General features: G+C 36.1%; 1 long non-coding RNA gene across 2 annotated transcripts in view; it reads left to right on the forward strand.

Moving 5' to 3' along the window:
* The window catches only part of LOC135838325 (uncharacterized), a 345,767-nt gene that overhangs the window by 78,154 nt on the left and 240,549 nt on the right, over positions 1–27,064 (forward strand). For both annotated transcript variants that reach the window (XR_010557381.1, XR_010557386.1), the window contains exon 4: positions 25,167–26,315. This is a non-coding gene — a long non-coding RNA (uncharacterized LOC135838325). The remainder of the gene's footprint in view (positions 1–25,166; positions 26,316–27,064) is intronic.

The following is a 27,064-nucleotide window of genomic DNA, read 5'->3' on the forward strand; positions in this document are numbered from 1 at the left end:
ACAATAGTCGCGTAAAGTTCAGGTACCTAAGATCTAGTTGTAAAAATAAAGCTGTTTACCAAAGCGGTGATCGATTGCTTTCAATCAAGTGGGTATCCTTGAGAACAAGTAGGTACTGGAAGCGAAGTAGTTCCATGTGCGATATGTATGGTTCGAGGATGGATAGATCGAGATATTAGGATGATAAGATCGATGCAATGTCATTTGGGAATGGAGTATTTATATGAAGAGTAAGGATCGTACATATGAATGGAGAAAAGCATGACGATTCGATCGAATTGTCATGTTGGTATACTCGAAAAGGAAATACATGGGAAGAAAAAGATAACTCGTAATATGCACTAATTATGCATGTCTAATTTATCTTGGCTAATATTACCAAGGCATTACGCGACATACGTGTGTAAATACACAGTACTTGTCGTCGCGTAGTATTTTCGTTGGTGAATGAACGAGCGCGGGCGGCAAGCGATGTTCAAAGGAAATATAACAAGGCCGCTCGTCGTGTTTGTTACTAGAATCGTAACAGGTTCAAAGTCGTAAAAATGATCTCGTCAATGGGCGATTGCTACTGTTTTGGTATAGGGGTTGTTTACCTATACGACTCGTCTTTAAATGCGACGAGTATTTTGTACACATATGGCGAGGGTTTATACTCGCATTATCGTGCTAATATTACACGATGGAATGGTATTTTTGTTAAAATAAATGCAACTCGCAAGTATTACGAGTTGTGATATTTTTTCCAATATGGAAGAAATGTCAACGTGATGAAATACCATTGCAATGTTCAGTATAAGTAGGTAGGTTCCATTTCGAGAATGCAAATGCATTTTCTGGCCTATTTTAGCATAGGTCAGTCATAGAGTATCGAAAAAAATAAATTCCGTAGCGTATTGAATTATTTTTTCAGTATAAAGTATTCGGGTATAGGGTAGTCAGGCATTAAGTATTTAAGTATAGGGCATTTGTATATTTTTGAAGTGAATACCCAAATACATTAATTACCTAGTTGAGGTGGGTTTTCCTCGTCGTCGGACTTTTCATCAGGTGTCATGTCATAAAAACGCGCATATGGCTCCTGGTCATCATCAGAAACGTAATCGAGGAATTTCAATTCGAGTTGTTTTTTCCATTTCTCTGGAGTCATTTGCATTCGTCTCGTCATGATTCGTTCTGCTCGCGTTCCAGATGGTAAGGAGGTTGGGCGTTTGGTTTGTGAGCGAGTCGTGCGTTTTATGACGATGAGTTGCTGAGAATTCGGTTGAGAATCCGTATAGCCTGAATCAGGTATAGAGTGTTGAGAAGTAGTTGAGGTTTGAGAGTCATTTCCGGGTGTATTTTGAGAAATGATCGAGTTGTCAATTTCATTTGGATCACCTGGATCAAGGTCAAGACTGTCTTCAAGATGGGATTGAGAAGCTTGAGATTCTGTCTCTGACTGGTTCTTTTTAGGTCTACCTCTTCTTTTTGGTAGAGTCTGAGATTCAGATGCCCCGGTCGAAGATGAGGCTTGAGGTTGAGAAAGAGTCGATCCTCCAGGGAGACGTGTGTCCAAGGTTGACTGGTTTTTATTTTTATCACGAGCGATGCCTCGTCGATCTCGAGCTGTTTCTACGACTTCTTTTAGCACAGCTTGCGATGCACGTTTGAAATCTTTTTTACTGATGACAATTTCTGGAGGGTTGTCGTAATCGGAGTCGAAATATGGTTCTTCCTCCTCACTCTCTTCCTCGACGTCATTCTGAAAATCAGTTAGGAATTCCTTGATACGTTGTTCCAGTGATCTTGAGTCAATGCTGGATTTGAGACAGGATTCATTTTTGAGCTTTTCAAGGTTTTCTTGAGTGATGAATAGAGTCAGTTGTCGGATGTTGGCAACTCTATCAATGTCTGAGTCATCCGTAGGTTGTAGGAGATAACAATTGTGGCCGTTGCGTTGAACCACAATGAAGGGACCTGTCTTCTTTTGATAAAGTTTACCGGAAGTGTATTTATCGTGAGATGACTGCTTATGGTTTGCCATGAGTACCCAGTCACCTTTCTTAAAGAAGGTCGGATCAGGATGACATTTATTGAAGGCATATTCGTCTTCAATTTTCTTCAATCTACGTTTTTCGCGGATGAATGTTTCAATTTGTTGTCGCAAGGTCATATCTTTAATTCTCGTTTCACTATGCTCGATCGTATAGACCGCTTTCTTGGCTAAAGAATCCGCAATGATGTTCGTGAATTCATGTTTTCGTGCGAAAACATGGATAAATTCGACTTTATCGAATTCTTTGCATAGCTGGAGAATTGATTTAAAAAGATATTCGTGGTGTACAGGCTTATTGCGCGAGTTTTTCCAATTGTTAGTTTGCCAAAAGGAACAGGTGTTAGTTAAAGCTTTAATCGCGTAATTCGAGTCACTTAAAAGCTTGACTTTCTTGATCTCATTAGCTCGAAGTATCTCAAGAGCTGTTCAAATTGCAATCAATTCGGCGAGATTATTAGAAATCGGATATCTATCATGAGTGATGCGTTCTGAAATATTCAGAACTGAATCCGGTGCAAAACAAATACCTATGCCCGCAATTGCGTTCGCATCTCCGTTTTTGGAGCAAGCACCATCGGCAGTGACTCGAGCATAACCGTCAGTGTCGATTATGAGGTCAATGTCCGGGTTTAATTTCTCTTCCAGGCATTTTGCAGATGTAACCGATGGTAGGTCGCGTTTGAGCATTTTTTCTCTAAGTTTTGTTAGTTCTTTTTCGAAATTGAACTTTGAGCTTTCGTGAGGAAGTTGCAGACCAATAGTATCTGCAATGCCCCAGGCCTCATTGGGCTTAAAACCAAAAGATGTAGGAGTATTGTTGAGCTCATTTTCAACTTCAATGATTAGATCTTGCCAATCACGATGCGAACGAAATGGGTCATAAGTTTTGTTTATTTTGACTCGAAGTTTATCACCTATGCATCTCATCGTTCGTTCAACCGATGAGGATTGAGGATTATAAGCGTTAGTGTGAGCAATTTGAATTTGAAAAGAGTCAAGCAAGTCATGCCAAGCACTAGAAATAAATTGAGTGCCATTATCTGTAATGACCTTTTTAATTTTTACCTTATGACTTTCGATATTGAGAATTACAGTGTGCATCTGTTGGCAAATGGACCTCTTCTTTATGTTAAAGAGGGTTCGAAGCCAAGTACGATTCGTAAAAACATCTTTTACTACTAAAAGATACTTAGGGTCATTTTTGAGCGCTGGTAGAGGCCCATACAGGTCTACAGATAAGACATCAGCGATAGAATAAGCTTCAATTTGCGCATATTCGAGGGTTTTATGAATAGCATAATTTTTATTCACCTTGCAAATTATACACATATTACATATGTCGCGGATATGGGCGAGCGAATTGTTATGGTAGTATATTCGGCGAAAAATTACATCGAGTTTTGCTGCTCCTATGTGTCCATATGCACAATGGAGATAATCAATCGTATCGTAAAATAACGTATTAGGTAGGCAAGGTACTTTTGAACCATTTTCGAGCTTTCTATATAAAATTTTGTCTCCAGTCGCATTGGTTACGATTTGGAATTTCGTGAGCTTTATTTTTTGGATGTCACGTTGCTTCTTATTATTCGCTGGAACACGTTCTTCAAGAATTTCTACGAGACGTTTGCACATCTCGTCGTCTTTTTGAAATGACGAAATATTCCTGAGACGTTGATGGAGTTCTGGTATGTTCTCAGCCAAAAATTTGAGCTCGTAAGGTTCAATAGAGGTTTTGAACTCATTTTCCTCAAGGTCAAGCAAATCAGGCTCGGGATGGCACTGATCATCTGAGGAATTTTCTTCAATTTCTTCTGTAGCTTCTGTTCTGAGATGGCCAAGATAGCTGATCTCAAGCTCAGGAGCTTTTATACGATACAAAGCGTTATTAGAATGGCTCATGTCATAAATCAGATCGTAGCAATTTAAGACAGTGATCCAATGCGCAGCTTTTCGATGTGTCTGCGCAATTTCACGAAAACGATTAATTATAGGCAAAAGGTTAGATCTTATATGAATGCGGCGTCCGTGTAGCCACATTTGCAGCTTTTGCACGCATTTAACGAGACACATGATCTCGCGGTCAAAGAGAGTAAAGTTCCTTTGATGTTCTTTGAAGGCTATGGATACGAACAAAATTATTCGTTTTTCGTCGCCTTCCATGTAGAATAGAACTCCGTTCATCGCATGGTCGGATAGTTTCGTGTCTAAATAAAGGTCTCCCGTTTTAGGAGCCGGTTGAAGTTTGAAATCTTTCCGAAATTCAGATTTCAATTTTTCAAAAGCGTTTTGTTGGACTTCGGTCCATTCTACAGGAACGTCACCTTTCGTGAGATGGTAAATAGGATTCACAATTTGTGAATATTCAGGTATAAAATCGCGGTAGAGTCCGGTATTACCTATCAAAGCCAAAATGTCATTTTTAGTATTGATCGAAAATTTGCCCCGTTTGGTGTGTTTTTTCTCAAACTCATCTAATTTTTTGATTTTTTCGCTTTGTTTAGCTACTCCTTGGCTCGAGATGATAAAACCAAGGTGATCGGCGCGATTCTTAAAAAATTGCGTTTTCGTTGGATTTAATTTTAAACCATGATCGCGAATGAGTTTGAATACTTTTTCCAAACGGGCAAGAGTCTCTTCAAAGGTCGTACCGGAGACCTTTACGTCGTCTACGTATTTTGTTATACCGTCTTCGTTAGGTATGACTTGGTTTATCATATGGACAAACTCTCCTGATGAGATTTTGAGACCATATGGTAACCTAGTAAATTCATACACTTGACCTTCAACCTGAAAGGCAGTGAATTTTCTCGATTCTAATGAAAGAACGAGCTGCCAAAAACCAGCTGTGAAGTCAAGTGTGCAAAAGAACTTGTCACCGGCATTGTTGTATAACATACTCGCGATAGTATTCGGTTCGGTTAAGACATTAATCAGGTATTTATTGAGCTCATCTGCATCAAGGCAAAGGCGGATATCACCATTCTTTTTGATCACAGGAGCTAGAGTATTTATATAACATGAATGAGAATAACGAATGATACCGAGCGCTAGCATTTTGTTGATGGCTTTTCGCAAAGCTGGTAAAAGTTTCTTACTCGGACGAAACTTTTCACCTCGCCAAGGTTGAAGGTGTTCTTCTCCTTCAAAGTTGAAATGTACGCGTTCACCAGTATATTTGCCTGGATTTAGGTCAAAAATATCTTCAAAAATACTAAGTCGATCGAATCCTTCATTCGCTTGTATTGGTGTTATTAGCCCATTTTCTGCTGCTTCTCGAAGGTCATTTCGTAAATTTTGAATAAAGGTCTGCTGTGCTAGCCGACGCTCTTCGAAAATTTCCTGTTCTTCTGCACTGTAAGTTGTATCTGACATGTCGTCGGAGATATCGTTGTATAATTGATCATTATTTTCAGGATGTAGTACGAGAGAAAAAACAGTCAGGGCATTCTGGAATTCTTCAGGGTGCATGAATGGAATGTAAAATTTCTCGCAAAAAGGAGGTTTACATTTTGCCATTCGTTTGTGGACATTTAGTGATATTTTCAAGTAGTCCATAGATACGCGGCCCATAATGAAAGTTTGACCTGGTGCGTCGAGTATATAGAATGGTACTCTAATTTCTTCGGTTCCTAAAATCATCTGGATTTCGACGATATGAGTTGCTGCACGAATCAGGGAATTATCAGCCAGTTTTAGTTGAATATTTTTCGAAATTCTGATGAATCTTACCCAACTAGGTGCTTCTTGTAGGAATGTTTTGATCATTTGACGAGTCAAAACGTTCGGAAGTGCCCCTGAATCCAGTTGTAATGCAACTTTGCGAGCACCAATTATTACTGGAATGACGCAGGCTGGGTCATTGGTTTTTTCAGTTACGAGTTGAGATGCTGTTGACGGATCTGGTTCTTCAAGGTCGATTGGTACATTGTCTATAGCGTCAATGTATTGGATTTCATGCCCCTTGTTGAGCTTTTGAGCTTTCCAAGTAACACGTTTCAATTGATTTTTCGTCATTGAAGGTTGATCTTTTTGTTCATTGATTTTGGCAAGTAAAAGGTCGCCAAAGTTACGATGCAAGGGAGAATCTTCTATTAACGTTGGGTCATTTTGAAGTTCTTTGGCAACTTTTTCGAGTCTTGAAGCAAATCGTGATTTTGAGTATCCGGTTTTCAATGAATGAGAGCTAACTTGGATGTTGTTGGTTTCCAAAATTTCAGCTTCTTTCTCTTTTTCTTCGGAAGAAATATTATCTGATTCCAGGATTACGTCAACATTTCGAAGTTTCAATTTGTTCATGCTTTCTTTGAGTTTGTCTAGTGCACGAACAGATGAAAGTAGGGCGTTGCGAACATCTCGATACTCAGTGATGGATGGAAAATAGCGTTTGAGTCCAGGGATGTAGTGGAATTTGTGTTCGAGAGGTAGCAGTTCTGTTTTTGAGCCAACTTTTGGTCTCAAAAATTGTTTCTGGCCATTCAGGATTTTCTCTGTTTCCAGGAATTTCATCGCGGGATTGCGCCAAAACATCACTTTGGGGTGATTTGCAACTCGCATGAATATGTTCTTGAAATCGATGTACCTATGGAGTCGTACCTCAGGATCACCTGGACATCTGGGTTTTACGATTGGGAATAACAGAATGATATTTTCTGGTTCTTTTTCAAGTAGCGCTGATATGACTGCACGAAGTTGTCTCTCGATTACGCGGTAAGGTTTCTTCGAGTAATTAAGTTCCAATTGTGCTGCAGAGAGAATAAAATTCGCATCTTTTGGAAAATGAGCGGAAGAAATGAAGTAGTGAAGGTCTTCTAGAGGAATTTGATCTCGTAGGTATCTAGGCAATGGTGATGAAAAGGGAATTTCGCTTCGAGCCATATAATGGGAAATTCCATCGCCTACCCATGTATATTGGTCCAATAGGAGTTCATTGGGGACGTCTATGACACTAGGAGTTGCCCCTCGGCTGCCTAGTGACTCTCGTTTCCCGAAGACGCTTCTTCTTCAGTGTTGGAATCTGAAACTTTCGTCGTAAGCATTTGAACCGCAGCTGTAATTTGCTGAGAATCAATTTCGTCGGTATTTTCAAAAAGAGTGTTTAGCATGTTGCAAACAGCAGTCAAATCAGTAGAATCGTCCAAAGGAGTTTGAATAATCACGTCGTCATCATCCTCTTCGTCAATTTGAACAGTTTTGACAGGAAGTGGGATGCTGGTTGATGGGGTTTTTGGAGTAAATCGCTTCATTACGAGGTTGCCTCCTTTGTCGACATTGAAAGGTTTTGGATAATTAGTCGAGTTGGAATTCGACGTATTTTTCGGTGGTTGAGACGTATTTTGAGTGGGTGATTTCGGATCAGACTTGTCTTTCGGCGGATAAATTGTAGAATTTTTATTCGATTGATGTGCAGTATTATTGCTGTTCTGATAATTACCGCGGTTGTAGTTCGAATTCGTAGTCGTCGGATTATTATTATTTCGTTCGTAATTCGATTTAGGTATGCCAGAATTATTATTTTGATAATTATTGCGATTATAATTCGAATTGGTCGCGGCTGGTTTAAGTTTCTGAGCAATAACTTCGAGTAGAGACTGCAACTGGTCGTTACCCAGTGCTTGCGTGGAAGTGAAGCGCGGTTTTGAAGGAGCTTTACCGTTATAATCATCGAAACGTTTTTGGTTCCTACGAAAAATAATAGGAACTTCGTTGTCCGGATCGCGTTGCGTACGCGATAATTTATTCAATTTCGTCAAAAACTGGTCCAAAATTTGACCTTCTTCGGGCAATATCCATTGATATTGTTCGGGTGCTTTTCCGATTAAAATTTCAATGATTTCTTCATCATTGCCGTGGCGATGATGTTTCAGTGATCTAGCCCAACGAGTCATTTGATTCGCCATGTCTTTTGCATTTTCAGTAATAACAAAATCATATCGGCAGAATTTCATGGCCTCGTTTTGGGCACGACGATCCCAGTAGAAATCCAGAAATTTTTGTTTTAATTCGCGATAATTATTTACGTTGCGGACGGTTTCTAAAAATTCTTTACGATCTTTAGTGGCAATTACACCTTTAAACGCGAAAATTTTGTGTTTTTCAACGGCATTTGTCTCGGCGAAATAGTCATCGAATTCTTGGAGGAATTCGTGAGGAAAATACAAGTGCTCGTCAGCAAATGTAATTCCTGCATTTCTCACCGAACCTGCGTCGATAGCTAGAGATTTAGCTTTCGCGGTTTTCATGTGTACTGGCCGACGAATTGCCTGTTTTACAATATTCAGGTCATTTACCAATTGGTCACAACCTTCATCGCGAATTTTAGCATCATTTTCGACTTTGCGAAGCGAATCCGCAAGCGTTTTAATGTCTACTTTATTTTCGAAAATTTTTTCATGCGCGTCATCGATGGTATTTTGGGTATCTTCTAGTTTACTCGATAATTCGGCATATTTAACGTTTGACATTTGATTATGCGCGTCATTCGAAATTTTTACTTCCGAAATTTTATTCTTTAAATGATCCACATCATTTTTAGTTTCCGAAATCGATTTAGCGTTTTTAGAAATTTCATCTTTAAACTCGTCACGATTCGCGCGAACTTCACCGTGAATTGCTTCATTCCATTTCCAAGTTTTCTTAAAAATTTGGAAAACTTTATCGTTGGTATTATCGCGCAATTTTTCGTAATCGAATGGTGGAGTAATATTTTGAGTACCAATTCCCTCATCAATCATGGAGAAAGGAGCATTTTCATCTTCGGATGAACCCTCTTTGTCTATGATGTGAGAATGGTCACTAAAAGACGAAGTGTCCGAATCAATAGTAGTTTTATTTGATTTATCCATATTCGCGGATGATTTATTGCAGGGGATACTTTGACGTAATTTATCAAAGTTCAAAGCTTGAAATGATAACGACTGACTTACCCTACTTCTAGTATTATATGCTGGAGGAGTATTCATAAAAGTTACAAGACACTAGCAGAAGAGAGGTCCGACAGGCTCAAGATCGATGCACAGAGTGATTTTGGTGTCGAATTGGAAACTGAACTTGACCAAGAAATGAACTGGTGGTTCGGATGTCCTTGACTGACTGGTGTGGTTTTTCGGCACTGTGTCAATGCTGGACAATGTCGGCATCGTTACTGTGTCAGTTGGCCAATTTTAACGATGAACTTGACCATGAAAAGTTCGCGATTCCGATGGCCTTGCTAGGTCGGCTGCTCTATTCATCTCCGAGCATGTGATCGTAAAAAATTCTCCATAATTTTACGTGATTTTTACCTGTACATATGCGGCATCTTTGGCGGCATGCTCTTTGACATCTATAACTATGCTTTGACAAAAGTAATTAGTGTAATTTCGGCAATTAGTACAAAGAGTCTGTAGGGTGGTAGGAAGGGGTAAGCGGTGGTATGAAGCTTAGTGTAATGCAAAGATCTCCGAGAATAATGGTTTTGTTTGTGACAAAACGACAATTTTATTACACTCAAGTCATATGTAGTTGAGATAGGTAATGGTTTTTCTTTGAGTTAGGTCAGTTCGCCGCCTGTAATTTCCAGAAAAGTGGCGAATTCTACATTTGCTTTGATTTTTACCTCAAATGCTAATTAGTGACCAGACCTTGAGAAACTAGTACCAATGTCAAGTACATAATTTGACCTAAAAATAGATTTTATTATACCAAAGCTTATGGGAAGACAAACTGTCAAGCCATAATTTTGTTTAAAACTATTGTTCTCTCTTCTTACTTCAATAGGAAGAAAAAGTCGTAAAATTATGTAATTTTGTCGGCATCTCTTTGATCAGAGAGCCTTGAGAGGATTTGTGGTGGTCAGGGTGACATTTCCATGCTCGTATGTGAGACATGGCGTCGAATACACCTTGAAAAAATAGGCTTAAAGTCACCCTCAAGTCGCCATCTTCGTCTGTAAGGACGAAAGGACAACTGGAAACGTGGTCTTTTCAGCTTATTTTTTGCCACGTTTTTCATGGTTCTCTGCTTAGAATGCAAAGATATGAAAAATCTACTCTCAAGATTTCGAAATTTTGATGTAAAATTTTGACAAAATGCGTTTCAGAAGAGAGGAAATATGTCTAGAATAGTGCATATCACAGATATTTCTAATATCTAGGGGGGTGATGAAATATTCTCCAAATTCGTTCTCGTAATATACAAGGCGATTTTTGGGTAATATTTCGATTTAATGCTGGTCATTTTTGGATTTTCGTGTTTGAAAAATTATGAAAATCCAAAAACAAGAAGCATTCAGGTGGGAATTTATAATTAATGCGTTCTAAAAAAGTGAGTTCTTTTGATGGTATCATTTTTTACGAAACCAAAATGATCCTCAAAAGTAATTCTTATCAAGTTTTTAATGTTCAGAATTTTCGCTTTTTGAATTACGAAATTTCGAAACATTAAATCCTGAATTTCATGTATAATTAGGGGATAAAATTTTGTGAAATCATCCAACGTGAACTTTCTCTTAGCAAAAAGTTGAGGTCATGATGATTTCAATTTTTTGGTGTGAAATATTTCGAAACTGCAAAATAAATTACAACGTTTCGAAATACTTGACACCTTGATCAAAAGCTTAAGTTTAAATATTTTAATTCTAAATGACTAGGAACAATGCATCAGTCAAATTTCAAAAATGAATCCTTTTCTTCACGAAGAGAGAAAAAGAACTTACCAAGAAATAGACTTGTTTTTTCGAGCATCGAAAATGTCGATGAAATTACTCAATTCGTTCCAGTTTTTGAATTTTTAGATTAGATTGCTGTTTTCCCAATTTGAAGTGATTTGAATAATCACGATTTCACTGTGGTTTTCGAGAGGATCATCTTCCATTGAGGCTAGTCAGACACTCAGTCTTGCTCAATTTGGAGGAGTCTTTTCTCTAATTGCACAGTATACGTCGCAATTTTTCCACACTTCGTCAATCGAGAGATTAACAATTTTCATCCAAAATTCTGAGATAATTTTTTCAAACTAGATTGTCGTTTTTCAGCTTGTAGTGCTATGAAATTTCACGATTCCAACTGTGATTTTCGAGATGACGATCCTCCTTTGAGACTAGTCAGACACTCAGTCTTGCTCAATTAGAGGGGTCATTTCTCTAATTACACAATTTTCGTCGTAATTTTTCGACACTACGTCAGTCGAAAATGTAACAATTTTCGTTTGATTCTCTCGCCACTGTGTTTTAGAGGAATATCATTGGCGAGGCACACATGAGTTTTATGAGAAATTTCGACACATTTCGTACTCGAAAAAATAACTTAATCTACTAGAAATAAAATTTGGATTGAACTGTGCTATTGTTCTTAGCTTTCTCTGTTCAATATGAAAGATGTAATTATAAAAAATTACGTATTTTGGGGTGCCAAGATTCATGAACGAGTTCATAAATTCGGCTAAAAATAAGAAAATTCGTCATAAATAGTGCTTACAGGTAGCTTTTTGGTATTTATGAACGATTTAAATTTTTATAAAAAAGGGATTAGAAAATCTAGAATCTGAAGGGATTCGTGTATTTTTACTTATTTTTCGATTTACGTAATTATTGTGATGTGAAACATAGAGGTTTTCTGACCAAATTCAGATTTTAATAAAAATCTGTCCTTGGCCGGAAAATATCCGATAATTTTCGTGCACAATATTACGTGAATCGAAAATATAAGCCCCACGTTCAGGCGCCAATAATGTAATGGTTATAGTGGGATAGACTGCGATAGGTAAAGAGGGTGATAATAAATACATGACGTGAATATTATCTGTCTAAATGCCTATGTGAAAAATCCAAAAAATATTCCTTAGGGAAGGAATATTTTTCTAAGAACCAGACTAGCTCAGTGAAAAGGCTCTTGGTCTTTCTCCCAATAACCACACATTATAAATTGAGATTATTGCTACCAAATAAAACTCAAAACAACCAGTATTGACCTCCTGTATTAGGTTTATATTCAATACAAGTCGAAAATCTTAATAAAAAGGATGCATTATTCCTAATTCTAAGAAGGGAGACTGTAGAGGAACAAATCTCTACAGCTCTAAAGAAAATAAGATACATAATAATCATACAAGTATCGATCATTATTTAAAGTACAATTACGAAACGAGTATGAATGACAGTAATTAGTCATCTCGCTGTCAGTTAAATTAATTACGATAAAGTTAATAATTAATTCTAGTAGGAGGAACGCACTCCTTAATTTAGAAAGGATTTTTTCATTACCTTAACTGTTCACGTTAGTTATCTCTTCGGTGGCTCACCAAAACTAGGCCATTCGATAACTATGATTTAAAGTTGTACATATTCATCTGGGTACACTCACCTAATGCCGGAAATTAGGTGGTGATCCTAAATACCGAAATATGGGTCACTCCTTTGATTTATTCCACATATTTACGTTAAAATACACAATTTTATCCGAACAAGCGGGTAATAAAAAAGATTAATTAAAGAGCGAGGATGGACATAGTCCATAGTTGACACGAAGTCGGTCGTTGACGAGAAGATCTATCGCGGCCGCGGATTGAACTTAAAGTGAGGATCGAACAGAATTCACATAGAGACGAGCCCTATGCGAATCTGGGAAATATAGGTAAAAATCACCTCGTAACCTTCAAATCTCAACGAGGTAAAAAAGTAGTTTTCGCGGGAAACGATAGATATTTTAATATCTACGATACCTAGTTATTATAAGAATAACTAGGTAACGTGGTGAGTACGATAGGCACTACTATACGTAGTGGAGGCATTCCTGCTCATCACAAACGTGAGCATGTGTATGATTAATGTGAGAAAGAAGTTATGGATATGCATTTTGGTAAAATGTTTCCGGTAGATATATTTTTGGTCTATTTAGATTTTTTTGAATTCGCTTTCATTCAGTCCGTTGGCCATTTTTTTAATATCTGAAATCATACGAAGATACTTGTATTTTAATGAAAAAAAGTGATGATGGTTGAATTATCTTTGAATAGTTCCCGGGAACATCCCTCAATTTTATTTACCTATGTAATGTTACCGTTTTAATGTACTTACATATATATTTACTTCGCTTAGTCCAAGAGCTATACCCACTGCGATTGCCCTGAAATAACTGAAAGCTGGGACCGGTCTCAAAAGTTAGTATACATATCCCTATTTTAAAAGCACTTGGTCTGCCAATCCGCAGCTGCTGCTTTAGAGCCCAGCGAAAGCTCAAAAGTTCATAATTTTTCTGAACTTTTGCCCGAGAAAACTGATGGCTCAAATTGGTGCCAAATTATAGCATTTTTTGCGCTGAATCCGAATATGTAGGTCTGCCGACCCTAAAAAGCTGCCAAAGCTCCGCCAGACTGGTTTAAAGGGGGGTCAAATTTCGCAAATTTCATCTTTTATGGCTAAATTCGCATAAAAAGCTACAAAATCGTTTTAAAAATGATTTTGAAGCAGTTTAACGAAATGCTCTGAGGGTAAGATGATTTTTAGGTGCCAAAATTTTTCAAAATTTTCATTTTTTGGGAGTGGGGCATAAGGGGGTGTCGAAAAATTCACCAAATATGGCCTTATTGTGATACATAAGAATACATTTTATATGTTTTTTGGCCCGTAGAATTCAATTATGGCAATGTTTTTCTCATTGGAAGGTTATGTGGGAGAGGAGGGGGCTGGTACCTATGCATAGTGAAATATGCATGCAAATTACTGTTGTACAAAAAAACACATCATTTGTATGTATTAAAATTATTACCTAATTAAAGGACATGGGTATCATTGAAAAATTAAAATTAATTAAAGAACATCATATAAAAAATAAAAATTAAATAACGCTTAGTCGAAATCAGAATCGTTACTGCTGGTGTCGTCTGGTGTAGTCATCGCATTCTTCTTCTTCATCTTCAACTTCACACAAAAACATGAAAGCCGAATTTACTCCCTCTTTGAACCAGTCTGGCGGGGCTTTGGCAGCACTTTAGGGTCGGCAGACCTACACATTCGGATTCAGCGCGAAAAATGCTATAATTTGGCACCAATTTGAGCCATCAGTTTTCTCGGGCAAAATTTCAGAAAAATTATGAACTTTTGAGCTTTCGCTGAGCTTTAAAGCAGCAGCTGCGGATTGGCAGACCAAGTGCTTTTAAAATTGGGGTATGTATACTAACTTTCGACACTGGTCCCAGCTTTCTGTTATTTCAGGGCAATCGCAGTGCGTATAGCTCTTCTACTATGTACTATAGCTAATTCATACATTAACGAAAAAGCAGATGCTGAAAAATCTAGTTATTCTATGAAATAGTGAGGTGTGAATAGTTAAATCATGAAATGAACAGTTGAAACTAATTTTATTACATACCCTACGTATAGTTCTATGCATGATAAAAAATTGTTGAAAGGTAACAGGTACGATCTCTTTCTCCGTGAGGATTCAATTTGCCTCACTCTCAGCTCTTTGAAAACCTCAAATGCCATTAAAAAATTACTTTTATGGCAATAAACAGAATTACCACGTTTCTTTCATCATAGAACTACAGTTTTGGACCCAATTTTACCCAAATGATGAAAAAATTTCATCACTCAACGTAGTGGTTCATTTTCTAAAGCCGCGCCACACATTGCAAAAAACCCGTAGGCGAAACCCAACACGATTTTGAAACCACTGCTCTGTGGAGACCAGTGGCGTAGCCAGGATTTTCTCAAGAAGGGGGCAAAATCAGATTTTCAAGCATGAAAAATTGAAATAAGGGGTAATTTTGTGTAAACTGATAGTGATGTTAGGTGATTTCATGAGAATGAAGGCAAAAGTACTGCTCGAGCGAAACTAGAACGAAAATTTTTAGACAAAATGGATCCAAACAACAAAACAACGTCCATTTTTGCATGTTTTCTTTCAAATTTTCGCTCGCAAGGGGAGGGGGCATGGCCCCCTTCGCCCCGCTTGGCTACGCCACTGGAGGACATTCAACAATACATACTGAGAACGAACTGAGACAATAAAAAATGATAGAAATAAAAGACTTGTTATATAAAATGAGTGAAGTGATAAATTATGAAGAAAATAACTGAGGAGGAGGCCGCGAAGCTCCGGAAGGGCTAAGTGAGAGTAAAATGAAATCTGAAGTCATATTTGCGTTCAGTCGGATCCGATCGTATAAAAAAGACTTCAATATTATAAAACTAGCTCAATTTAAAAAATAGTAGAAATTGTAGTGGGGGGCTGGAGGCTATGGAGGAGTGTTGATGAGTTTAGCACAAAATCTGACGTCATATATTTTGTGATCAGCGGTATCGAAACATGCAGAATAATTGACACCCTACTCATTGCTACATTTTGTTGGAGGGTCAAAAATACATCCGAAAAGCGTGTTTTAAAGTTGTACCTCGTAATTTTCATTATTTAAAACGCATTATAATAAGTTAAAACGCCATTTTCAGGAGTAAATATGAGGGAAAGGGGTGAAAATTTTTATGGGAATACCTCTTAATCGTTTAACATGGGGCTGATGAAAAATTTTTTATTGTAATTTCAGAGAACTGGTCTCCAAAAAGGAGAGGCACTGGGGATATGAAACTTTCTATACTGACGTTTCTTTATGGTACCCATTTAGCTCCGGAGATTTTGGCATGGTGATATGGTTTCTTGTGCTCTTTTGATCTAGCTTGGCCGGTTCAAAAATATGTATTACCTGTGGGAAATCGTAAATTTTATTTTTCCCTTCAATTTATTACTGGTACCTACCGACTACTTTCAATGTTGACAGGATATTGTATGTAAATTTTTAACATGCAATTCATCAAAAATTTAAAGTTTTCTAAAACCACCCTATGTTCTGTGAACCTCTCCTCCTCCCCACAAACCCTAAGTTCATCTCCTTTCACATAGTGAACGTGTCAGCTCAGAATTTTTCGGAGTCGTCTCCTACTCGAACGAAACTTCCTTAATAACCTTACCAATTTTAAATCGATTTTAGGAGATGTGATTTTATTTATAATAAGGGAGAAGGGGGCTTCAGTCAACTTGAAATATGAACGAACGCCTTACTCTGGTACCTATCCAACTACATTATGTACTTAAGTACATACATAAATAATAAGAGAAATAGATGCACTATGGTTTTGTGAGGATTTATTAATTTTTAACGATTCTTTCTTGCTAAGAAGAAACTTTGTTTGCGAACTTGAAAAAAAAATTGAAAAAAAATTCTTTAATGGGCCATATGCTTAAAGTACATGTGCAAATCAGTGTGTTTTTAAATATGAATAGGTAGTTGCAGGTTGCTTACCTCTGGCAAATTATCTTGTAGCGTACATCATTAGGCCAATGAATGGGTAGCATTGAAATGCGAGTTCTTTTTTTTGAAAACCAATATTAAAGCTTATACTTATGTATCGCGAATTATTGTAAAATTGAGTGAAAACCGTTGATCTCGAGTAATACGACACGTACACGACTGTGTTGAATGGATTATAAAAAATACAGTGATGAAAAATAAGGCGATCATATGTATATGTACGTACTTAAATAGGCTTTTCGTGAAACCTACCTACTTGATGTAATTTCCGCTGGAATAACTGCGTAACAGGATGATGATTAAGGGTTTTCAATTGATTATGGAGTTATTTTATTTATTTTTTTCTGTGGTTGTTGATTCCGTTTAATTATTGAATAGATCATAAAAAATAGTTCAGTGATGAAAGATTATGCGATAATTTCATATTTATAAGTTTTTCGTGAAACCTACTTACCTGATGTAATTTCCACTGGAATAAATACGTTACAGGATGATGATTAAGGTTTTTCAGTTGACTATGGAGTTATTTTTTTATTTTTATTTTTTTTTTGTTGGTGTTGATTTCGTTTAGTTAAGTACGATAACATTGAAACGTTACCAAATGAAAAAAAATGAATCATTTTCAAATTTATCGTTCGATAATTATTTGTCAGTTTAATGTAAACGGTCGGAGGTGATGACGCCGAACGAGATAATTTTTTGATTCATTTTTTCATTAATTTGAAATAGTAGGTAAAATACACTTACCTACCTACCTACTTGACTGATTTATCATCGAATTTTTTACTGATTAAGATAGGCTATACCTGAAATTACAAAAAATGGGATATTGTTCAATTCAATTCAATGAAATATTGTATGAAATTGGATCATACCGTAAGTGTGAGGGTATTCTTGTTACTCTCAGTAGCTTCTAAGCACTAACAGGCCCGGACCTAGTGTGAGCAAAAACTTTTCAAAAATTTAAGTTCCGAAAAATAAAAAAAAACCTTTATTTTTATGCTAAGAGTTTATTTTTTGATTTTAATATTTTCTTGAGTGTAAATAACAGATTTTTTAGAAAGTTTGATTTTCAAATATAAAAATCAACTGGCCTGCGCGAAGCGAGGCCAAAGTTTTCAGAAATTTATAATTCAAGAAGTAAATTAAAATGAGTATTTTTTTTTAGAAGTTAATTTCTCCATACTTGGTACCCGAGGAAAAGCGCGAGGGCAAAAGATTTCAAAAATGTGTAATTCATGATCCAAAAAAGTCGGCAAAATACCTTCTTTATCAAGCCTAAAATTTTTAAAATTTGCTTACTGTGTCAAAATTTGGCAGCTTTATTATAATTTGTTGAAATTTGTTGACTTTTTTTCAAAATTTAACGAATATGGGTCGTGGTTCACCAACCCCCCTCCCCACTTAAGTACTGATTGCGTTAAAATGAGAATGCTCATTTAAATTCTGTGCTTTAAAAAAAAATCTAATTGAAATGAATATTTTACATTTTAAAATACATATGCCGAAATAAAGGGTTTTCTTATTAAAAAAAAAACAAAATCCTAGCATTTTTTTCAAAAACGTATACCACTTTTAGATGGGTCTGGTTTCTCTGCTTTACTCTACCTTGTATCATTCTAAATAGGTAGGTCTAGGTACCTACTTAATTTCAACAAAAATAAAACTTAAGATTATTTAAAACCGTTTTCTAATAGATCGTTGGTTTCATCTTCTGTGTCATCGGATTCTGCTGTATGGTTTGAGCCGTGATGATCAGGTTGTTCGATAGTCTGTGGATGTATAAATTAAATTTTTGAGATAACCAGCTTACATTTTTGAGTAAGTACCTAGGTAAATCGTGGTAAAATGCACCACCAAATGGTGAAAAACTCTGTTCACTTACCCAAGTCTTTAATGATATTTGTAAATTCTGGTCGATCTTCGGGCAGATAATTCCAGCATTTGTACATTAGAGAGTACCTATCCAACAAACATGATGTGTACTTATATCATCTACATTACGTTCTTTAACATCTGTCGAGTGGAAAATACATAATATACTCGTGATACGCAATTCGTACATGTTGATCGAATAGTTGGCGGGCTTCTTTAAACGATATCCTGACACCTGACTCGATGTCTTCCATTAATTTTTCAGCATCGTTATATAACGGATATGGATCGTCACCCAATGTCATAATCTCCCAAAGTAATACGTCCCATATGACCACATGCAAATGTTGATAAATTTGTAAGTTACCATTATGGAATTTGTAAAATTTTGATTGATTAGTTTAGGTCCTACTTATTTAAGGTCTTCCAACTTACACGTCCGATTTTGACTGGAAGTTTACCACCAGTTTTTAATTTATAGTAGTCAGCTTGTCGAATATCTCATGGCTAATCCGAAATCAGCTATTTTCACGACATTGTTGTCAAATACTAGAATATTTCGAGCTGCAAGGTCTCGGTGAACGAACTGAAAAATGTCGACTTATTTCAATATAAAGGCACTAAATGACCGTAGTTCATACTACAGGACGTCTACTAGGCAATGAAAGAAGTAAAAAAGTAGATATCTTGAAGTTAGATGGCGAAGAAAGTGTAAAAGTAGTAATCATCGCCTTAAAAACCCCTTTAGATTGTATTTATCGATATCAAACGAGACCCAGTTGATGCGATTTTGTTCAACATTACATTCTGATTTCAAACAACATCTTAATAGAAAAACACCATCCACAATAAGGATCTGCTATCAACCAACATGCGTGTGATGTGTTATATTCGTCGCAATTATGTATTTTCACTTTGGCGAGTTTCTTTTCGGTCATCACGTATAAAAAGTTCATCCTCGAATCAAAGGAGCATATCCGAATGTACCCTTGTTCCCGCATCAATCGTTATTTCTGCATTTTTATGCACAGTGTACAAATCAGGCGAATCAAATCCTTTTATTGATATTTTCTGTAGCCGACCGTATGTATGTGGTACCAAGAAACAAGATTGTGTAATAGTTGATTGAGCGTAACCGGCATTGCTGTCACCCGTACTTCAGCAGGTGTACGCAAAAATATCAGCTCTCCGATCAGCGGCTCGTCCTTTTGAATCTGAGATTGTAAGTAATTTATTCATTTGATGCCTACATACTGAGATATGTAGTTCCTGTCCCGTCATAATAGAAGTCTTTTTGTAGCGTGTACAGAATATCTGTTTTTAAACCAGAATCTGTATTTCGCTTTTGGATATAGGCGTTTGCGATCGCGTCTGCTAGATGTACATTTGGACCTGAACTGCAAAGTATAGGAACTCTATTGCACGAATCGTTTTTTTTTTTTTTTTTTTAGTATCTTTCACAATTAGATACCCAGTTACGGTACGCCCCGGATAAATGTTCGTCGTGATAAAATAGCCTACATTTTCGAAACTGAAACCATACACTAATCTATCACGGTATGAAGCGGGACACTCATTTCTCGTATAAAATAGGAGGTACTATTTTGTGTAATAACTGAAGAAAAATATTTCCGCTCTACCACGCTTACATTATTTTTGATAGCGAATGCAGCGTCGTTTGTAGTGGTGTTGATGAATTCTTTGTTAAACTCGGACCTATGAAGGCTACAGTCGCATCCCCATGGTTTCTTTCTACAATAGGTTCAAACCAAGTTTTCCAGATTTTCGAAATATTACTGATATCGTGAGCATGGCGGGTACCCTAGAAAAAAGTACCACCCGATATCAGTTGCTCATTCTGATAGTGCAATAGTAGCACTTTGTTCATGGTTCGTTCCGCCTATATATACCCATCTTCCATATTCATCTACCGCCAAGTGATAGAACTCTGTGGCGTATTTATCTAAAAACACTTTCCAGGTTTCCTTAATATCTGATTTTGCAATTATTGAGTAATTCGTGTTCAGCCAGAATATAAACGTGTGTATATCAATAGTATGTGTAAGAGCCTAGGAAAATTCATTGCGATAAAAATTTCATTTGTTCAGTCTACGTTACCGTCCAGTTGGTTTGTCCGTTATTTTTTCTCAATATGATGTAGATAAAGATAGTATCCTTTTGAAATAAGTATCTGGATCTGGAAGCATAATCCATTGATGGTTGATGAATTCGAAATACCTACCGCATGAGAAAGTTTCAATACTGCGCTAGCGTATGCCAATATCACTAATTGTACCTCCCCCCCCTCCTCCCAACCTTTTGGGACAACTGCTTTCGTGAAGGGGACATCCTAAGGAACATTTTTTAAGCAAACTTTTCAACAAAAAAAAAAAGAAGTAGGCGTTATTTACAAAATGGCGACTATTTTGACTGACAGGTCAGCCGAAATCGCAGATTTGCGATGGGAAATTCCAACTTTGCGAAATAGGGTACCCCTGATAGGTATGTCTGATTTTGAAAATATTTCGTTAGACTATTAAGAACTTGAAAAAAAAAATCAATTACTTGAGCTTTCAACTATTTCATGATACGTGGTAGGCCACATGAGAAAGTTCCTTGTTGCCAAAACGTAGGTTTGTAAATTTTTCAGGAAAGCTCTAAAAGGGTCATATTTTTTGGGTTTTTATTATTCGTTTCGCGCTATTCTATTTATTTTGTTTTCTTATACCTAATAATCAATTAATGAAATAATGAACAGCACTGAATCAATTTGGGAAGGTTCGAATGACGACTCAAAATCAAAAACCATGTAAAAAGGTACGAAAATCGGCCTCAAACATTTCATGGGAGAGATTTAAAAAGGAAAACGTGAGTATGCGTAGGTACTTATCTATCTAACCACCTTTTTTTTTTTTTTTTTTTTTTTTTTTTTGTGGCTCACCACAGTAACGCACCTTGTTTTATTTTCAATCGTTAACTATGGATCATCGCTGGTCATCTATTTACAACTTAACTTACCTATATCTAACATTTGAAGTAAAATAAGTTGACTAAAGTTTTCACGAACATCGTTTGAACGAAGCATCCTACCGAAAACTTAATAGCTATCTCCTTTGAGCAGATTGATGATTACCATTCATTTTTGGAATGCGTACTGTTAACGTTGAAAAATACAAAAAAAATTATTTTTCAAGAGGATTCTTATAAGTAATCAACTTCAAATTGAAATTGAAGGGTTATAAACCCATTTTACGAGTAAATAATTTTTGACCACGTCACGTGAAACAGAATATCTTCGATGATTGGAATCAAAAAAAAAAAACAAGTAAAGATTTTTTTTTTTTTGGGTGTTTATAATTACAAGATTATTACACCCGTAAGGGGGGGGGGGTTAGATTTGGTTTGTGAGGTTGATGTTATTTATTAGGGAGATGAATTTTTGTATTTCTGGGGGTTCGTCAGGGATAGTAGGTGGGTTTTCTTTTATCTGTAGTGTAAGTCTGTTTTGTTTTAGTTGGGGACAGTTGAAAAGTATGTGTTGGACGGATGTGGGTTCGTTTCTGCAAAATTGGCATGAGGCATGAGGGTTTTGGTTCTTTTTGGTATAGGTGGTTATGAGTAATTTTTGTGTGGCCTATTCTTAGTCTGGTAATCAGGATTTCTTCTTTTCTGTTCAGGTGGCCTAGATTTTTCCAGGGGAGAGTAGTTTTTTTATGTTGGAAGAGTTTGTTTGGCAATAAATGCTTTTTCCACATGACCCTCCGCATAATAAATCTAGAAAATCAAGCATTTATGTATGTTAGTACATAGTTTTGTGTTTCTTACCTTCTTCTAATGATTTGCGATAAAGATTTCCTTCAGCAAAAGATGAAAATGAAACACAAGACTCGAAATCCTTCAAATCACCATCGCGGCATAATTATTGTGAAGCACTATTTTATAAAATTCATTGAAAATAGACGAGTTAGGTAATACAAAGACACCCAGGACTTCCGTGGAATGATGGGAAATCAGTTTCATCATGTTATTATTTCGATAAAAGTTTCAACAGCAAGGATTTCAACCAATAAGCAGAACTCTGCAATAATTTTGACGTGTGTTTTACGTTGCTTTTCATGGAATATTGCATGAATCAAGGGTGATGATTAGGATTTTCAGGTACATACTTATCGATTGTGATTTCAATATCAGTTTCCGTTGGATGGCTGTTTTTTTACTGACCTGTGGTGGTGATTCGAAATAATTTCCGTTGATAAAAACGATACTTTACCAACTGTACTAAACGTAAACACTCGTGGGATCTACTCTTTTATCTCACATTCAGTGAACGGATAGAATTTTCAAATTCCTCGAAAAATGAATTGTTTCGAGTCACGCCAGCTCCCACAGTCCAACACCCATCATGGCTTCATAGACATCCGGCAAAAGTTTGTGGGTTGATTGATCACATTCGTCACAAGGAGCGTTTGAAAAAATTAACTTATCCCCCCTTTTCGTACGTGTTGTTGATATTTGAAAGATCCGGTTAATTAGAAAATCGGTATGAAAAACTCCAAAAATTCATTGAGTAGGTACAATTTGAGAAAATATTTACTGAGAACTTATTTGTCAATAACGTGCACTGCATATGCAACATGCGCACATAACTTAACCTAGATTTACGAATTATTATCTGTAGATACGTATGTATTATTTAGAACCATGACCATTCACCATAGTAAAATAATGAGTGTGTTATATTTTGAATCAAATTTGCAGAAATCAGTTACTTAATTACTCACAGTTATGGATGGAAAAATTTTTCAACTTTGCTTTGTTCGTTTGATGTCATTACATCTACATTTTTATCTATTTCCTTCACAAACATTACTATCAAATAGAAAAAATTGCAAACGGACATATACTTAAATCATAATTTTTTTGAAATCCCCAAAACATCAGAACTTTTTTGAGTTTCTGACAAAAACCCGAAACTTTTCAAAATTTCTGGCAAAAAATCAAGACTTTTTAGACTCTTTCACTTGAAAATCAAAATTTTTCCAAATTTCCTGGAAAAATTGAAACTAAAAAAAAAAATATTTTGGGTGGAAGCAGGACTTTTTTCAATTTTGGAAAAAATCAAGACTTCTTTAACTCTGGTTCGAAGATACCGTAAACTGGGGTAACATTGAAGGATTTTTCAGTATTTTTTATGTTTAGAGGTATGAATGGCGGAGGTAGGGGAAATGTGTGTGGTGCTTTTGATAAAGCTATGTCAGCACTACGTTTTGGCGGTTACAGAAGTTGCCTACCTTTTTCCTGTCAAGCGCAAGAGCCAAAAGAAGTGCCCTTCAAAGTTACCCAGCGTTTGGGGTAACTTTGAAGACCCCTTGAAATGTGCTTCAATCAAGGTCAAAAATTATCAAAAACATGAGTATTCACTTTTTGGTCACTTTATACGCGTCAAGTACTTACAAAATGATCCATATTCACAATTGAATTTATGAAAGAGTGCTCCAAAATGATAATTTGGAATTTTTCTAGTTTTCAGGCGTTTTTCATGCATTTTGGCCAATTTGATCCAATTTTATGATTTTTTAATGATTTTAGAGCTGTTTTTCAAGTTTTCACATCGTTTTTAACAAGTTTACAAGCATTTTCATGCATTTTCGTCCATTTTACCAAAATTTCATGATTTTTTTATAGACTTCAAAGTTACCCCAGTTTGAATATTATTTTTTTACTCCTCAGGGAACAACTTTGGCACATGAACAAATGCGCTAATTTATAGTCGGGAGATGTACCAACACATCTATAATGTCACTTGACTCGTTCTTTGAAAATTCAAAATTCCAGACACCAAGCTTTTCATGTTAATTAAAATTGATAAAAACAGCACTTTTTTTCGCTTGCTTTTTCACTGATGTTGGAACCACTAGTTGAAAATGATAAAATAGGAAAAATAATCGCCAAAGTGTACTCTATCCATTCCCGGTGTCAGAATTGTTCCATACTTCATAGTTCCACCGCCATGGAGCATAATATGATGAAAAACCGCACCCTTCAATGTTACCCCGCGATTTCAATGTTACCCCAGTTTACGGTAGAAACTTTTTCGCATTTCTGGTAAAAATCAGGACTTTCCTCGAACTCTGGCTGAAAAATCTAGTTTATCTTTCAGACAACAATCACACCTCCTTTGAAATCCTAAAAATAATCAGGATCGCTTTCTTAACTCTGGTAAAAAATCGGGTCTCTTTTTTTCTGAAAAAAATCTCAACTTTTTTGTAAACTTGACTAAAATCAGAATTTTTTTTTTCAATTTATGGCAAAAAATCAGGATTTTTTCAAAATCCCTGATTAGAAATTGTGAACTTTTTCAAGTTTCTGGAAAAATCTAGACTTCTTTGAAATCCTGAAAAACATCAGGATTTTTTTACATAATTTTTCAAAAACTGAAACTTTTTTTGAAGTTTTGACAAAAATCATAATTTTTTGACTTTTTTGAAAACTTGAATAAAAATCAGGAATTTTTTTCTCAATTTATGGCAGACTTTATTGAAATCCTTAAATAATCAGGATTTTCTTAAATCTTGCAAAAACAAAGACTTTTTTTGAAATTTTGACAAAAATCACGATTTTGGGCGAAAAATTGGGATTTGTTTGCAATTTTGACATGAAAGTAAGATTTCTATAGTAAATTTTACGTGTAAAATACATTCGATGAGCGAGAATCAGAGGACTCAACTTCAATTTTGGTTCATATTGGTATGAAAAGCCTCAATTTTTCATTTTTGGATTTCTTAAAAAAATACGCGTTTTGGCAATAAGCTCTCCCTTTTCACATAGACTACCAAAAAAAAAAAAAAAAAAAACATTTTAGGAACTGTAATTTCGAACGAGATATTATCTACATTCGTGCCTTTCTCGCCTCTTATCATCTGTGATTCATCGTTCATAATACATGATTCATCAATATCGCATGTTTCAGGTCGGAGATTGTGCTGTGTTTTTAACGGTAGAAAATTCACCCAAGCCATTTATCGGCCGAATCAAATCGATGTGGGAATCTTATCAAAGTATGATGGTGCTCGTGAAATGGTTCTACCTATCATCCGGAAGGGACAAGTGGCCTCAAAAAAGAATTAGTTACCTCACGAATCCAATGACGTGTACTATTTGGCCGGCCATTACGATCCCACCACCAAAAAACTGACTCTGGAAAAAGACGTCGTTTCGTAGACGTTCTTTTTTTTCTGAGTTCGTTTTATGTACATATTTCGTGTGTACTGTGTACGTATTTTTTTAATCTCGCGTCATTTTTTGTTTGTTTTTTGTACTCGACGCGATAATTAGTTACCAATTTTAAAAGATACATCAACGTTTGTATCAATTTTTTTCTCTTTTAATTCGCGTATCCGGTGTTTTTTCTCCCATTTATTATATTAGAGTGCGTATCCGGTATCGCCATTCATCTACATTACCAAATCGTTTTGAATGTTTGAGAAATCTTTAGGATAGATTTCCGTCTGTTTGCTTTTTTTTTAGTGAGTTTTTTTTGTTGTTTCGAAAATAATTTTGAAAATCAGTATTGCTAATTCGAGATATCGTGATTTTTTTTACGCCATTGCCCCGTTGACATAGTTTTTTTTCAAATAAATAAGGGCTCTATGGTATAGTACGGAAATACCTACGCTTAATGTGGTAGATTTTTTTTCTTAATACATGCTAAAAAAGAAGTTTACAAACTGTTGGTAAAATTAAGGAATCGTTAGAGCGTTGTGTTGTGTGACTCAAAATACGAGTATTGTGAGCGTTAGGACTGGTCAAGTAGTCGTCCTATGGAATTTGGCGACTACTAGCTTTGACCCCCCACATTGACGCAATATTTACTTAATCGAAATGGTATCGTGAGTGTTTGTTTGTGTCGCGAGTCGCTTTGCGCGTTTTTTTTCTCGTGAAAGTACGTGAATCGTAAATTCTAATGGTATAACCAGTGGCCGTTTTAGTGCAATTTTACGCGGGTTTCGAGAGTTCGATGTGTTTGAAATGTGGACTTCGCAAAGGATTTTTTCGAAGTCTCATTAATGAACTGTAGAATGTTGTGATGAGCTGGATGCAAAGATGCAGTATGTCTGTGGTAAGTCGACGAAGTCGTTTTATTTAATATTTAATTCGTTTTTATTAGTAGATAGTAATTTTCTCGAGACAATAATTATTTTCGGAATAATGGGCTACGCTGATTTAGAGCGCTGTTGAGGTTTGCAAATTTATTCAAAAGGAGAAGTGGTGAATATCAATCTGACAATTATTGGATACAGAACAAAGAAAACCATTCTTTTTTTATGAAAACGAATGAAAATACCTTCGGGTGAAGATTCCTGATTTTCTCTCCCACTTCCCTGCGTTTACAGCTCACTTTTGGTAATTTTGGTTTGGATTCATGTTGAAAATAAAACTTTTCTATTACTTACATCATCGGTACTTGACAAGAATACGAATTACAAACTAGGTATATTTTAAATTTTCAAGAGCTATACCGGTAATTCGATAATAAGCTATCGATTTCACTTTCCTCGTGATTGGATTCTGTGGCGATGTTTGAGCAATGAGGACCAGATTGTTCCATTCCCTATAAATGAAAGGGAACTTTTTGGATAGGTATTCACTATTCACAAAGAAAAATAGAGATCAAAATGTGATCACGATTGATAGAAAATTGTTATTATTCGCTTACTGCGTTATCTGTGGCTCTGGCTAGTATCGCATCTAACTCTTGAACGATTGTTGTAAAGTTTGGTCGATCCTCGGGCAGATAATTCCAGCATTTACGCATTAGACAATACCTATTGATGATGAAAATAATTCGATATGTTGAATTTCTTAATG

The sequence above is a fragment of the Planococcus citri genome, chromosome 1, assembly GCF_950023065.1.
Source record: "Planococcus citri chromosome 1, ihPlaCitr1.1, whole genome shotgun sequence".
Taxonomy (NCBI): Eukaryota; Metazoa; Arthropoda; class Insecta; order Hemiptera; family Pseudococcidae; genus Planococcus; species Planococcus citri.